Genomic DNA, 16,457 nt, shown 5'->3' on the forward strand with positions numbered 1-16,457 from the left:
TGGTTCAGCCGGGAAGTGGTAGGCCACACAAGCTCACAGAACGGGACCACCGAGTGCTGAAGCATGTAGCGCGTACAAATCGTCTGTCCTTGGTTACAACACTCACTACTGAGTTCCAAACTGCCTCTGGAAGCAACGTCAGCACAATAACTGTTCGTCGGGAGCTTCATGAAATGGGTTTCCATGGCCGAGCAGCCGCACACAAGCCTAAGATCACCATGCCCAATGCCAAGCGTTGGCTGGAGTGGTGTAAAACCCACCGCCATTGGACTCTGGAGCAGTGGAAACGTGTTCTCTGGAGTGATGAATCACACTTCACCATCTGGCAGTCCGACGGACAAATCAGTTAGATATGTTTTATAGGCATTTATATCTGTAGGACTAACGGGAGCTTGTGTGCGCACTCAGCATGTCGTTTGGTGTGTGGAGGGAGTAGTCTGAATGCAATTGAGTGAATAAGAGATGGAGGGGAAAGGGAATTTAGGGAGAAGAATGCTTGGCTTGGTTTATTTTTTGTTGTGCCCCGCAAATTCACATGTACAAATGGAACACTAGAGTCAAAGCAAATTAATGTTGTCTTCAAGACAAACTTTTACTTTCCCGTTCGGGCAGCCACAAAGCACATTCTACCAAATAGTTTTGTAGTATACAAACTGGTTAAAGATCGAGTTTTGACGTCTGTTTGAGTACTCAATTACTCGATTACTCATGCCCATCTCTAATACATCCTCAAGTCCTTGAATTTGAGTCATTTATCCTGTTATTTTTTTATATTTTCTTTGAAGCTTTCGACCTGGTGACCAAGAGAGATGCTTTGCACAACAAGCTACACTATATCACATCATATTTTATGTAAGGTAAGACATGAAAGATGCAAGTGACTGACCAATTCCAATGAAGACAGCCTGGAATCCCTTGTCTTTCAGAGAGGTTAGGCTCATCCCGTTCATACCCAGTCCCTTCTCTTGGACAACCTGAAAGTGGGCAAGTTACGTATATTTAGGGATTTAGGGTTGAGTTAAATGTGTGTCTGATCTAAGTGAATAATCAGTGACATTCATCACATCATAAAATACACACAGTGAGGTTCAGAGACAAAGACAAAGACAATAGGACCATGGTCGGGTAACATTCCTCTGGGGTTCGATAACTACATGGAACAGAGACAAATGATACAGCCACGACAGCAGTCTATTTGTTTGTGTTTGTCACTGGTGTAATAGAGTGAAGTCGGGACAACGTCTTCCTTCTCATTTCCCCCACACTCTTTCTCTTAATTCAATTAATTGAGAGGCCATCTTAATGGAATTCATTTCTGGAGATTAATAAAGCCTTGAAGAAAAGGTCAGATGGCAAGAAGCAATGGCTACCTCCCCTCCCTCCATCCCTTCGTTCCTATCTAGCCAACCTCAAGGAATGCTATCTCTCTATGTCTCTTTCATCTCTCTTTCTTTTCCACATGCCTCCCTTCTCTCTCTCCATCATTCATTCTCACCCCTCTCCCTCGCCACCTCTTTCCCTACCCCATCTATTTATCTCTCTCTCTCTCTCTCTCTCTCTCTCTCTCTCTCTCTCTCTCTCTCTCTCTCTCTCTCTCTCTCTCTCTCTCTCTCTCTCTCTCTCTCTCTCTCTCTCTCTCTCTTCTTCCCTTCTTATTTTCTCTCTCTCTCCATCAAATAAATAAATAATTAGGAATAAATCAAATTAATCACGGTTAGGTGAGCTGGATGAGTAGTATTGATTGGCCTTTTCCCTGGCTGTGGCATTCAGACAATGGCCAGATGGATGCCCCGTGCCGGAGGAAGTGTTTTTCTCACTTAGCTTCCCCCACTGTAGCTTCTAATTGTTTTCTTCTGCCCTGTACCTGTTTGTTTAGGACTTTGGTTGCTTTTGTCGTTATTAATGTCACTGCCATTTTCCTGGTGATGGGTGCATAGCTCTTGACAGTGAGAGTGTTGTCTGTGAGCGGAGTGTGTCTATGGTTTGGTGAGTGTGTGTGTAGTCAGGTGTGTGTAAGTGAACCTTAAAAAACAGGAACCTTGGAAGAAACCTAAAGAGGAACCAGGCTCTGAGGGGTGGCCAGTCCACTTCTGGCTGTGCCGGGTGGAGATTATGAGAGTACATGGCCATTAAGGCCAGATCATTCTTCAAGATGTTCAAACGTTGATAGATGACCAGCAGAGTCAAATAATAATCACAGTGGTTATAGAGGGTGCAACAGGTCAGCACCTCAGGAGTAAATGTCAGTTGGCTTTTCATAGCCAAGCATTCACAGGTCGAGACAGTAGGTGCGGGAGAGAGGGTGGGAGAGAGAGAGATAGAGTACAGGTTCAGTGAGCACAGCCTTGCCATTGAGAAGGGTAGACACAGGAAAACCTGGCTCCTTGTAGAGGAAAGGCTGTGCAATCACTGCACCACAGCAGAACCTGAGACAGAGCTGCATTTCCTGACAAAATGTCAAAAATATAAAACAATTAGAGAGCGTAATTTCCCCAAATTTGAAACAGTTTTTCAACGTTTCAAAGACCTCTCTGATGAGAATAGGCTACCCGTCCTGTTGGGGGAGGATGCAGAGAGCTGTGGGTTGGCAGTGCACTACATTGCGCTGCCAACATAAGATAAGGGACAGTGTCTGACAGACCAACCAACCTGCACATGTCCTCTATATTGTTAATGTTCAATGGTTATTTGACCCGTTGACAATATTGATTATTATTATTTTAATTATGTTAATAGTGTAAATATCCAAAGTAAGCTTTGGCAATATGTACATTGTTACGTCATGCCAATAAAGCAAATTGAATTTAATTGAATTGAAAATTGATAGAGGGAGAGAGAGGGTCGAAAACAGCAGGTCCGGGACAAGGTAGCACGTCCGGTGAACAGGTCAGGGTTCCATAGTGACAGACAAAACAGCAGAAACTGGATCAGCAGCACAACAAGGTGGACTGGGAACGGGGACAGCCAGGAGTCATCAGTAGTCCCTGAGGCATGGTCCTAGGGCTCAGGTCCTCCGGGAGGGGAGAGAGAGAGAGAGATGGGAGAATTAGAGGGAGCATGCTTAAGTTCACATAGGACACCAGATAAGACAGGAGAATTTCACCACTTAGGACAGACTGACCCTAGCCCCCCGGCACATAAACTATTGCAGCATAGATACTGGAGGCTGAGACGGGGGGGACAGGGCCAACCACTAGAGGGATATCAACAGACCACCAACTTACTACTCTGAGTCAAGGCTGAGTATAGCCCACAAAAGATCTCCTCCACCGCACGAGCCCGAGGGGGTGCAAAACCGGACAGGAAGATCACGTCAGTGACTCAACCCACTCAAGTCGAGTATAGCTAGTAAGCTAGTGACTCAGCCTCCGTAGTAGGGTCAGAGGCAGGGAATCCCAGTGGCAAGAGGGGAGCCGGCCAGGCATAGACAGCAAGGGCGGTTCGCCACTCCAGTGCCTTGTCATTCACCTTCGCACCCCTGGGCCAGACTACACTCAATCATAGGACCTATGGAAGAGACAAGTCTTCAGTAAAGACTTAAGGGTCGAGACCAAATCTGGGTCACTAACATGGATAGGGAGACAATTCCACAAAAATTGAGCTCTATAGGAGAAAGCCCTGCCTCCAGCTTAACAATTCTCGGGACAATAAGGAGGCCTGCGTCTTGTGACCGTAGCGTACGTGAAGATATGTACGGCATGAACCAAATCGGAGAGATAGGTAGGAGCAAGTCCATGTAATGCTTTATAGGTTAGCAGTAAATCCTTGAAATCAGCCCTACCTTTAACAGGAAGCCAGGGTATAGAGGCTAGAACTGGAGTAATATGATCGAATTGATCGAATTCTAGCAGCTGTATTTAGCACTAACTGAAGTTTATTTAGTGGTTTATCCGGGTAGCCGGAGAGTAGGGTATTGCAGTAGTCTAATCTATAAGTGAGAAAAGCATGGATTAGCTTTTCTGCATAATTTTGGGACAAGAAGTTTCAGATTTTTGCAACCTTACGAAGATGGAAACAAGCTGCCCTTTAAATATTCTTAATATGTTTGTCAAAAGAGTGATCAGGGTCCAGAGTAACACAGAGGTCCTTCACAGTTTTATTTGAGATGACTGTTCAACCATCAAGATTAATTGTCAGGTCAAACAGCAGAGCTCTTTGTTTCTTGGGACCTAGAACTAGCATTTCTGTTTAAAACTAGTTAAAAGTAAAACATTTGCCACCATCCACTTCCTTATGTCTGAAACATTAGCTTCCAGGGTAGGCTATTTTGGGGCTTCACCATGTTTCATCGAAATGTACAGCTGTGTGTCGTCTGCATAGCAGTGAAAGTTGACATTGTGTTTCCAAATGACATCAACAAGAGGTAGAATATATAGTGACAGCAATAGTGGTCCTAAAACAGAACCTTGAGGAACACCGAAACTTACGATTGTTGAAAGAGGGTCAAAGGGGGTCATATAAAGTGTTGAGTCAGTGTTGATGCAGCATAAGGAATTCATACCTTCATAAGCAAACAAGAAAATGCTCATCTAGCAGCAGTGCTCCTAATGGCCAGTGATTTTAATGCAGGGAAACTGAAATCCGTTTTACCTCATTTCTACCAGCATGTCACCTGTGCAACTAGAGGAGACAAAACTCTATCAACTTTACTCCACACACTGAATCGCATACAAAGCTCTCCCTCGCCCTCCATTTGGCAAATCTGACCATAACTCTATCCTCCTGATCCATCTGGCAAAAACTCAAACAGGAAGTATTAGTGACGCGCTCGTCCCCACAGTGACCGTATGTTTATATACCAACCAGAAGCCATGGATTACAGACAACCTCCGCACTGAGCTAAAGGCTAGAGCTGCCGCTTTCAAGAAGCGGAACACTAATCCGGACGCTTATAAGAAATCCCACTTTGCCTTCCGACAAACCATCAAACAGGCAATGCGTCAATATAGGACTAAGATCGACTCTTACTACGCCAGCTCTGACCCTCGACAGATGTGGCAGGGCTTGCAAACTATTATGGATTACAAAGGGAAACACAGGCGTGAGCTGCCCAATGACGCGAGCCTACCAGACGAGCTAAATGCCTTCTTTGCTCGCTTCGAGGCAAGCAACACTGAACCATACATGAGAGCACCAGCTGTTCCGGACGACTGTGTGATCACGCACTCCATAGCCCATGTGAGTAAAACCTTTAAACAGATAGATTACGAAATAGTTGGGAAGAGATTTTTGACGTACCGAATCCATGGCAAATGGTTTATGAACTGATTTTTAAAACGACCCCGGATTCAAAACGTATTATACAAAATTCTTGCTTCCAATAGAATGTTATTTATATGGGGGATACAATTTTCCCAGCTCTGCAGATTTTGCTGCAAACAGACAGAATCATCATATAATTTGTTTTGGTACTGTCCATTTGTAGCTTGTTTTACCTGGAGCTAACCCTGCAGATAGCATTACTGGGTGATCTGAAAAGTCATAGTCAATCGATCAATAATATAATAATACTTTTAGCAAAAATGTTTATTTTCAATTTACAATCTGTAGTAACAATGGGAATAGAAGGGTTCAGAACTTTTGTGAAACATCACAGCACAGTTGAAAAAGATATGGCAAATAGAAATCCAATATGGATGGTGTTAAGAGATAGATGGGAGGGGTTGATTGGAGCTGAAGGTTGGGACTAATAACAACTAATAACAACAAAATAACTAATGTAAAACATACTGTGTCCATAATAAGTATATAGGTTGAGAACTTTTGTGAAAGAGCACAGTTAGAAAGATATGGCATATAGAAGCAAACCGGATGGACATCATGAAAATGATCGGAGAGGTTGAGGAAGTTCAGGAGTAAAAACAAACAAAATAGAATTATTGTAAAATTGACTGTGTCCTTAAAATGTATATATTATGTATAAGCTGGAAGCAGAGGCCTAAGCGTTGTCGTTCACTAGTTTACTCCAATCAGGGGAGTGGTGGTGGGGTTGGATGTATTTATATGTATGTATGTGTATATGTATGTATGTGTATGTATGTGTTATGATGAGTTTCTGGTATGAATAAGTGCAGGATGTAAGAGAAAGCAGCAGACACTCAGATGGAAGTTTGACTCTACATTTATTCAGTACTGGATCACATAATAAGACGAACGTGCTTTGCCTCTTATCATGTGACTGAATTACATAGACTGCTCTTCCAGTATACCTTTGTCTTATCCAGTTGCTAACCATAATTGAGTTGTCACTCAACTATGCCCATATCATTATTTTCCTTGGTTTCGTGTGGCACACTAGTCATGACATTTCATCACGCACCATTCCTAAGACTAGCACCAGTGGTCCCCCTATCTATCTTGGCACACTGACCTTCTTTACTCACTCGTGATACTACGAACACATGGCTTTCCTCGCTCTCTCATACAATTTACAATCTTTATAATATTGGATCAAGCACTCGTCATATCAATCCATCTTTTTATTCTTCTTATTTGTTGTTGCAAAGAGAATTCAATTTCTTAAATCAAACAATTCAAAACATACAAATGAATTCCTAAACTCCTGACATTATCCCAGAAAATACATTGATTCATAACAATTTCAAATTTACATGGAAATTATAATATATTCAAATGAATATATCCCACTAAAATAACTTTAATGTTCTTCATCAATGTTCATTCATAGTAGACCCAATATTTTCTCTGATCACATGGGTCGCTATCTGATCAACTGAGATAGTATTATTTCCACATCTTCAATCATATAAACCTTAAATTCCACATGATACAGTTCCAACTAAACATTATCACTTAACACTGGAATAACATAATATAGATGAAGAAATAATACTCTTAATACCTTACTGTATGTCTCTAATACTTCCCATAGCTTTAGTTAAATTCCCAAGACCTTCCTAATCCTGATGTCAAACATGTACAACATGATTCTCCCCCTTATAATCGCATACATTACCCTACCCTACTATCTACTATAATAGCCTCCAATGCTATGTGATTATCAATTACACTGTGTCCAATGATTGACATTTCAAACCTAATTGCTTAAAAACCCATGATTGTTACTCTGTTCTAATATGCATGAGGAGAGATACACTGTATAACACTCTGTTTTCATTCCCTCTTAAATCACTACATCCTTGAACTATTTATGATTGAGGAATTCAACCACAAGTCAGATCACATGAAAATAGCCTAAACATTCCTAAGTCTGAAATACCAAAACCCCATGATAGGAACCAATTAAGTTCTAGCCTATCAACATAGATATTTACCCCTCTAAACATCCATATCGATATCACCCAAAACTTCAAATGTATATAGTTACTAATCATGTTAATACTTTAACTTAATAATCAACATATTCATGATTGCAGTCAGAATCCTCACATTAACTTACTTTTTTTTTTACAGTATGATTCCACATTTCTGCTCCTAATACATCATATACAGTAAGTGTATCCTAAGACATTACCCAAATGTATAGCTGTTTTAACCATAATAACTACACTGCAAGTCAATCACACTTCTGTGAAATCAAACTGTCCACTAAATAAATACATTTCACATGCTGTTGTGCAAATGGAATAGACAACAGGTGGAAATTATAGGCAATTAGCAAGACACCCCCAATAAAGGACTGGTTTTGCAGGTGGTGACCACAGACCACTTCTCAGTTCCTATGCTTCCTGGCTGATGTTTTGGTCACTTTTGAATGCTGGCGGTGCTTTCACTCTAGTGGTAGCATGAGACGGAGTCTACAACCCACACAAGTGGCTCAGGTAGTGCAGCTCATCCAGGATGGCACATCAATGCGAGCTGTGGCAAGAAGGTTTGCTGTGTCTGTCAGCGTAGTGTCCAGAGCATGGAGGCGCTATCAGGAGACAGGCCAGTACATCAGGAGACGTGGAGGAGGCCGTAGGAGGGCAACAACCCAGCAGCAGGACTGCTACCTCCGCCTTTGTGCAAGGAGGAGCAGGAGGAGCACTGCCAGAGCCCTGCAAAATGACCTCCAGCAGGCCACAAATGTGCATGTGTCTGCTCAAACGGTCAGAAACAGACTCCATGAGGGTGGTATGAGGGCCCGACGTCCACAGGTGGGGGTTGTGCTTACAGCCCAACACCGTGCAGGACGTTTGGCATTTGCCAGAGAACACCAAGATTGGCAAATTCGCCACTGGCGCCCTGTGCTCTTCACAGATGAAAGCAGGTTCACACTGAGCACATGTGACAGACATGACAGAGTCTGGAGACGCCGTGGAGAACGTTCTGCTGCCTGTAACATCCTCCAGCATGACCGGTTTGGCGGTGGGTCAGTCATGGTGTGGGGTGGCATTTCTTTGGGGGCCGCACAGCCCTCCATGTGCTCGCCAGAGGTAGCCTGACTGCCATTAGGTACCGAGATGAGATCCTCAGACCCCTTGTGAGACCATATGCTGGTGCGGTTGGCCCTGGGTTCCTCCTAATGCAAGACAATGCTAGACCTCATGTGGCTGGAGTGTGTCAGCAGTTCCTGCAAGAGGAAGGCATTGATGCTATGGACTGGCCCGCCCGTTCCCCAGACCTGAATCCAATTGAGCACATCTGGGACATCATGTCTCGCTCCATCCACCAACACCACGTTGCACCACAGACTGTCCAGGAGTTGACGGATGCTTTAGTCCAGGTCTGGGAGGAGATCCCTCAGGAGACCATCCGCCACCTCATCAGGAGCATGCCCAGGCGTTGTAGGGAGGCCATACAGGCACGTGGAGGCCACACACACTACTGAGCCTCATTTTGACTTGTTTTAAGGACATTACATCAAAGTTGGATCAGCCTGTAGTGTGGTTTTCCACTTTAATTTTGAGTGTGACTCCAAATCCAGACCTCCATGGGTTGATAAATTTGATTTCCATTGATAATTTTTGTGTGATTTTGTTGTCAGCACATTCAACTATGTAAAGAAAAATGTATTTAATAAGATTATTTCATTCATTCAGATCTAGGATGTGTTATTTTAGTGTTCCCTATATTTTTTTAAGCAGTGTATATAAAACAGTTATCTCACGTGTACAAACAATACCTTACATGTTGAAAATAGTATACAAATACATACTAATGATTTACTTAAATGATTCATTCATCTTATAAATTATAACCAACCAAATTACTTATCTCCACCAAATTTAAAATGACAATTCTTAGTGATTCACATTATTCCTATCACTCAAAATTAAAACCCTCAATTTTATCACTCATTACGACTGTCAGAATGTACACTTACATTAACATACAGTATAAACATCCCTAATTGTATTATGACTTTCCTCATCCTGAAAATAAATACAGATCATTATTTCAATGCATTCTCAATACTATGAATTTAGCCGTGCATATACCTTCTACTCAAAATCGCAAAATTTAGATAAATCCCTTTTTTTATCTAACCCCCCCCCCTGTCTCCGGCACTTAAATCTTCTGGCGTCTCTTCATTATTTTCTTCAGTCAGCTTCATAGTTCAAAATGAATTGCCCATGACAATGTCACTACTTCAATGTCACATCCGAGTCACCACCAACTGTACAACCTCATTGTCTTGTCCATTTGCCAAACCATTATACCCACAACATCAGAAATGTTGCCTTGTTGAACATATCTTACTCCATTCTCACTCAATGGTGGACACCTGTCTCACTCTCTTGAGATGGAAACATGAGAAAATCCATTGATAGCTTCAATTGGCTGTTGTATACCAGTTGCATGTAGAAGTGATGCTCTACAGAAACATCTTCAACGCCTCTGATGTTCATCTTCAGCCGGTACAGAGGTTGCTTCTTTTTTTTTCACACCATACTAGTCCAAATTATCCCTGCTATGCATCAAGACAGCATCTGTATTTACCTCAATAGAAGACAAAACATAACAGTTTAATTGATTTCATTTCTAATCCAATATTACAGTATAATAATTAGACTATATAAGAAATTATTACTTGTTACCAATTATTCTTAATACCAATTTCCCATTTTCTATTAACATAGCTCTGTGTAGGATGTCCTTCTTGCATCTTACCAATAGGGAAGTTGAGATTGACTTCTGCAAAAACACACAGACACAAAAACAATACTCCACAGTGGTAGTACCATCTTCCTCCTCTGAGTTAGAATAGTGTTACAGTGGAACACATACATGTATAAATCTGTCTCTACTATTTTCCCCTCCATCGAGGTAGTCAGCAACACCTAGTACTGACCTTTCCACCTTGATTCTGTCCCGCTCTTACTTATTTAATCCTTTACTGCCACAAAGCCTCCAAGGCTCATACCATGTCTATATACTCCTGTTAGGTTGACAGAGAAGCCTTCACTCTTTGAAAGAATCTTCAGAACATTGTTAGGTGAGACACAGTATGCTAATTTATACTGTCCTCATATCATTCAGTAGAAACTTTGATATTAGAAAGTTCACATTTTAGCATTTAGCAATAGTCCACAAGTTTCCTAGAAAGGCCTCCACTGCGGCAGGTAGCTTAGTGGTTAAGAGCGTTGTGCCAGTAACCGAAAGGCCGCTGGTTCTAATCCCCGAGCCGACTAGGTGAAAAATCTATCGATGTGCCCTTGAGCAAGGCACTTAACCCTAATTGCTCCTGTAAGTCGCTCTGGATAAGAGCGTCTGCTAAATGACTAAAATGTAAAAAAAAAAATGTAATACTACCTTATACCACAAATGCCCTTTCACCTAAAACATTTAATCTAACCCATAACACATTAATTACTACTACTCATAGTCTTAATATAAATTGCATATTTACCAAAATTCCTCATGCTATCAGTACTTCCCCCTTCGGACACATGACTCACATCATGATTCATACATTCAAAAACAAAACAACGTTGCCTTTTAAACCCAAAATAATAAATGCAATGAAAATGACAACCTTTGATAATACCTTAACGTAATTGTATCCCATAAAGTAATTCAAGAATAGTCAAATTGACTAGCGACAGGTATCCCTCATTCAGGGAAAGCTCTCTCTCTCTTTTATTACTTCATGGTTGGAATCATATACAGTATATCATTATCAAATTATAAACTTCTTCACAATTTTCAGTATTATAAATTACCCTCAAGTCTGTAAAATAAACTATCTGAAAGTCCTCATCTCATGCCTTTAGAATTACCAGTGTGGGTGATCAAGTCACACTAGAAAGACAGGACAGAGTTCAGAGGTCATCCAAATTAAGTGTACCATGCTATAATATAAACTAATCATTAACAACATTCAAAACAGTTCATAAATGTTATGTATCCCAACTGTACAGGAAGTCTCCATGACATTTCTTCTCAAAAGAAGACAAAACTAACTCATAAAAATAAAAAAAATAAAAAATCTGAAAATTCAGTGTGTGCCCCTTTAAGACTTATCACCTTTGACCTGTTGAAAAAAACCTTAAAATCAAAATAACAACCCTTTATAAACATCGTACTAGGTGTGTTGTGTGTGGTCATTTGAAAAACCCATTTGGAAAACAAAAACGGCCAGGCCTTATTTAATTTGGTAGCTCCCTTTTACCACCTAAAAATAAGACTACTTAATTTTACTAACTGTTCCACCAATCCCACAGACTTTTGAAACATCCCAATGAGATAAGGAAATCCCCATTCCCCTGGAAGAGAAAGTATACATTTTGTTAACATCAAATAACAATCAGCAATCCACAAATATAAATGTCACACAAAACATGATGCATACTTGCCCTGTTCTATTTCACATTAATAATTGTTTGTATAAATCTAATTCCTCAAAACTACTCCATAAGAAGATTACCTAAAATGTCTCAAAAGATGAAAACCACTCAATGTTCTCTGAGTTTGCAATGATAATTTGCTAATTGATTACCCTTCAGACTTCATCCTCTGTAATTCTCATAATAATGATCAAAAGCCTAAATCTGTTTGGTAATGTAATCATCGCCACTTGTTGCATTTATGTTTTAAAATAACACCCTATTGTTTAATAACTCCAGAACATACAAACACTGTTTACTACTCCATAAGACTAATAGTAAAAACTATCTCCCATTGTTCAACATACCATAAACAGAATATCGTCTTTAGAATTCATTAACTATTTGCATACGTCACTGGTGTTACGCAAACTATAGAATAAAGGAATAACAATTCGAATTCGTCAAAGAATGTTTCCCATTTAACTATCTAGATATGTGCTTCCCCCATACTATATACAAACAATTATTAATGTGAAATAGAACAGGGCAAGTATGCATCATGTTTTGTGTGACATTTATATTTGTGGATTGCTGATTGTTATTTGATGTTAACAAAATGTATACTTTCTCTTCCAGGGGAATGGGGATTTCCTTATCTCATTGGGATGTTTCAAAAGTCTGTGGGATTGGTGGAACAGTTAGTAAAATTAAGTAGTCTTATTTTTAGGTGGTAAAAGGGAGCTACCAAATTAAATAAGGCCTGGCCGTTTTTGTTTTCCAAATGGGTTTTTCAAATGACCACACACAACACACCTAGTACGATGTTTATAAAGGGTTGTTATTTTGATTTTAAGGTTTTTTTCAACAGGTCAAAGGTGATAAGTCTTAAAGGGGCACACACTGAATTTTCAGATTTTTTATTTTTTTTATTTTTATGAGTTAGTTTTGTCTTCTTTTGAGAAGAAATGTCATGGAGACTTCCTGTACAGTTGGGAATGATTGCCCACACAGAACTACATATAGAACGTTAGAAACTTCAAGGTACTCACATTAAAGAATACTATATATATCCCGATATAGTCCAACTATCAATACTTTCTTTCACCCTCTTACTAAATCATGAATTAGCACTCTATTTAAGATCCTCACACTCAGAGTAATGATTGCCCACACAGAACTACATATAGAACGTTAGAAACTTCAAGGTACTCACATTAAAGAATACTGTATATATCCCGATATAGTCCAACTATCAATACTTTCTTTCACCCTCTTACTAAATCATGAATTAGCACTCTATTTAAGATCCTCACACTCAGATTAATGATTGCCCACACAGAACTACATATAGAACGTTAGAAACTTCAAGGTACTCACATTAAAGAATACTGTATATATCCCGATATAGTCCAACTATCAATACTTTCTTTCACCCTCTTACTAAATCATGAATTAGCACTCTATTTAAGATCCTCACACTCAGAGTAATGATTGCCCACACAGAACTACACATAGAACGTTAGAAACTTCAAGGTACTCACATTAAAGAATACTGTCATGCTGTTTAACCAATTCTCAATCGACACAAATCAACTTCTACAAACATACTCCCAACGGAACCAAAACTCCAGGACACTGCCCTGCCTGTCCAGAAAATACAGACTTTTCCACAACTCTCTAAAACAGCATTAAAATCTCCACACCACTTCTTGATATTCTATGACTTATTTTATATATCGTAACTTCTTATCCAAATTTATATCAAATTACCATATCCATTCCTATAACTTATTATGCCCCCTTCAGATTCAAATTACTTTTTTCTCTTAGTTAATATAGCCCATGTTGTTCCATACAGTGGGGAAAAAAAGTATTTAGTCAGCCACCAATTGTGCAAGTTCTCCCACTTAAAAATATGAGAGAGGCCTGTAATTTTCATCATAGGTACACGTCAACTATGACAGACAAAATGAGAAAATAAAATCCAGAAAATCACAATGTAGGATTTTTAATGAATTTATTTGCAAATTATGGTGGAAAATAAGTATTTGGTCAATAACAAAAGTTTCTCAATACTTTGTTATATACCCTTTGTTGGCAATGACACAGGTCAAACGTTTTCTGTAAGTCTTCACAAGGTTTTCACACACTGTTGCTGGTATTTTGGCCCATTCCTCCATGCAGATCTCCTCTAGAGCAGTGATGTTTTGGGGCTGTCGCTGGGCAACACAGACTTTCAACTCCCTCCAAAGATTTTCTATGGGGTTGAGATCTGGAGACTGGCTAGGCCACTCCAGGACCTTGAAATGCTTCTTATGAAGCCACTCCTTCGTTGCCCGGGCGGTGTGTTTGGGATCATTGTCATGCTGAAAGACCCAGCCACGTTTCATCTTCAATGCCCTTGCTGATGGAAAGAGGTTAACACTCAAAATCTCACGATACATGGCCCCATTCATTCTTTCCTTTACACGGATCAGTCGTCCTGGTCCCTTTGCAGAAAAACTGCCCCAAAGCATGATGTTTCCACCCCCATGCTTCACAGTAGGTATGGTGTTCTTTGGATGCAACTCATCATTCTTTGTCCTCCAAACACGACGAGTTGAGTTTTTACCAAAAAGTTATATTTTGGTTTCATCTGACCATATGACATTCTCCCAATCCTCTTCTGGATCATCCAAATGCACTCTAGCAAACTTCAGACGGGCCTGGACATGTACTGGCTTAAGCAGGGGGACACGTCTGGCACTGCAGGATTTGAGTCCCTGGCGGCGTAGTGTGTTACTGATGGTAGGCTTTGTTACTTTGGTCCCAGCTCTCTGCAGGTCATTCACTAGGTCCCCCCGTGTGGTTCTGGGATTTTTGCTCACCGTTCTTGTGATCATTTTGACGCCACGGGGTGAGATCTTGCGTGGAGCCCCAGATCGAGGGAGATTATCAGTGGTCTTGTATGTCTTCCATTTCCTAATAATTGCTCCCACAGTTGATTTCTTCAAACCAAGCTGCTTACCTATTGCAGATTCAGTCTTCCCAGCCTGGTGCAGGTCTACAATTTTGTTTCTGGTGTCCTTTGACAGCTCTTTGGTCTTGGCCATAGTGGAGTTTGGAGTGTGACTGTTTGAGGTTGTGGACAGGTGTCTTTTATACTGATAACAAGTTCAAACAGGTGCCATTAATACAGGTAACGAGTGGAGGACAGAGGAGCCTCTTAAAGAAGAAGTTACAGGTCTGTGAGAGCCAGAAATCTTGCTTGTTTGTAGGTGACCAAATACTTATTTTCCACCATAATTTGCAAATAAATTCATTAAAAATCCTACAATGTGATTTTCTGGATTTTTTTTCTCAATTTGTCTGTCATAGTTGACGTGTACCTATGATGAAAATTACAGGCCTCTCTCATCTTTTTAAGTGGGAGAACTTGCACAATTGGTGGCTGACTAAATACTTTTTTTCCCCACTGTATACCTCGATGACATCTGGTGAACAAAAATGGTTGCCTCGAGTTTACTTTAAAAGGTTTCTTCCCAAGAATGCCATCATAGTTTTAGCATTTACTATAAATGAATGTTGAAACTCACTATCCTCCCAATCAATTTGTAATGGGAGATATATATATACAGTGGGGAGAACAAGTATTTGATACACTGCCAATTTTGCAGGTTTTCCTACTTACAAAGCATGTAGAGGTCTGTAATTTTTATCATAGTTACACTTCAACTGTGATAGACGGAATCTAAAACAAAAATCCAGAAAATCACATTGTATGATTTTTAAGTAATTAATTTGCATTTTATTAAATGACATAAGTATTTGATCACCTACCAACCAGTAAGAATTCCGGCTCTCACAGACCTGTTAGTTTTTTTTTAAGAAGCTCTCCTGTTCTCCACTCATTACCTGTATTAACTGCACCTGTTTGAACTTGTTACCTGTATAAAATACACCTGTCCACACACTCAATCAAACAGACTCCAACCTCTCCACAATGGCCAAGACCAGAGAGCTGTGTAAGGACATCAGGGATACAATTGTAGACCTGCACAAGGCTGGGATGGGCTACAGGACAATAGGCAAGCAGCTTGGTGAGAAGGCAACAACTGTTGGCGCAATTATTAGAAAATGGAAGAAGTTCAAGATGACGGTCAATCACCCTCGGTCTGGGGCTCCATGCAAGATCTCACCTCGTGGGGCATCAATGATCATGAGGAAGGTGAGGGATCAGCCCAGAACTACACGGCAGGACCTGGTCAATGACCTGAAGAAAGCTGGGACCACAGTCTCAAAGAAAACCATTAGTAACACACTACGCCGTCATGGATTAAAATCCTGTAGCGCACGCAAGGTCCCCCTGCTCAAGCCAGCGCATGTCCAGGCCCGTCTGAAGTTTGCCAATGACCATCTGGATGATCCAGAGGAGGAATGGGAGAAGGTCGTGTGGTTTGATGAGACAAAAATAGAGCTTTTTGGTCTAAACCCCATCCCAACCGTGAAGCATGGAGGTGGAAACATCATTCTTTGGGGATGCTTTTCTGCAAAGGGGACAGGACGACTGCACCGTATTGAGGGGAGGATGGATGGGGCCATGTATCGCAAGATCTTGGCCAACAACCTCCTTCCCTCAGTAAGAGCATTGAAGATGGGTCGTGGCTGGGTCTTCCAGCATGACAACGACCCGAAACACACAGCCAGGGCAACTAAGGAGTGGCTCCGTAAGAAGCATCTCAAGGT

General features: G+C 40.7%; 1 pseudogene across 1 annotated transcript in view; it reads right to left on the bottom strand.

Annotated features, from left to right (window-relative positions):
- LOC311146275 (dihydropyrimidine dehydrogenase [NADP(+)]-like) overlaps positions 1 to 16,457 on the bottom strand; it is a 176,597-nt pseudogene that overhangs the window by 117,917 nt on the left and 42,223 nt on the right. The window contains exons 7-8 of the transcript in view: positions 1,081 to 1,150; positions 887 to 974 (exon numbers count right to left, since the gene is read on the bottom strand). The product of the transcript in view is annotated as a dihydropyrimidine dehydrogenase [NADP(+)]-like (transcript). The remainder of the gene's footprint in view (positions 1 to 886; positions 975 to 1,080; positions 1,151 to 16,457) is intronic.

Source organism: Coregonus lavaretus (genome assembly GCF_964263955.1).
Source record: "Coregonus lavaretus genome assembly, chromosome: 19".
NCBI lineage: Eukaryota > Metazoa > Chordata > Actinopteri > Salmoniformes > Salmonidae > Coregonus > Coregonus lavaretus.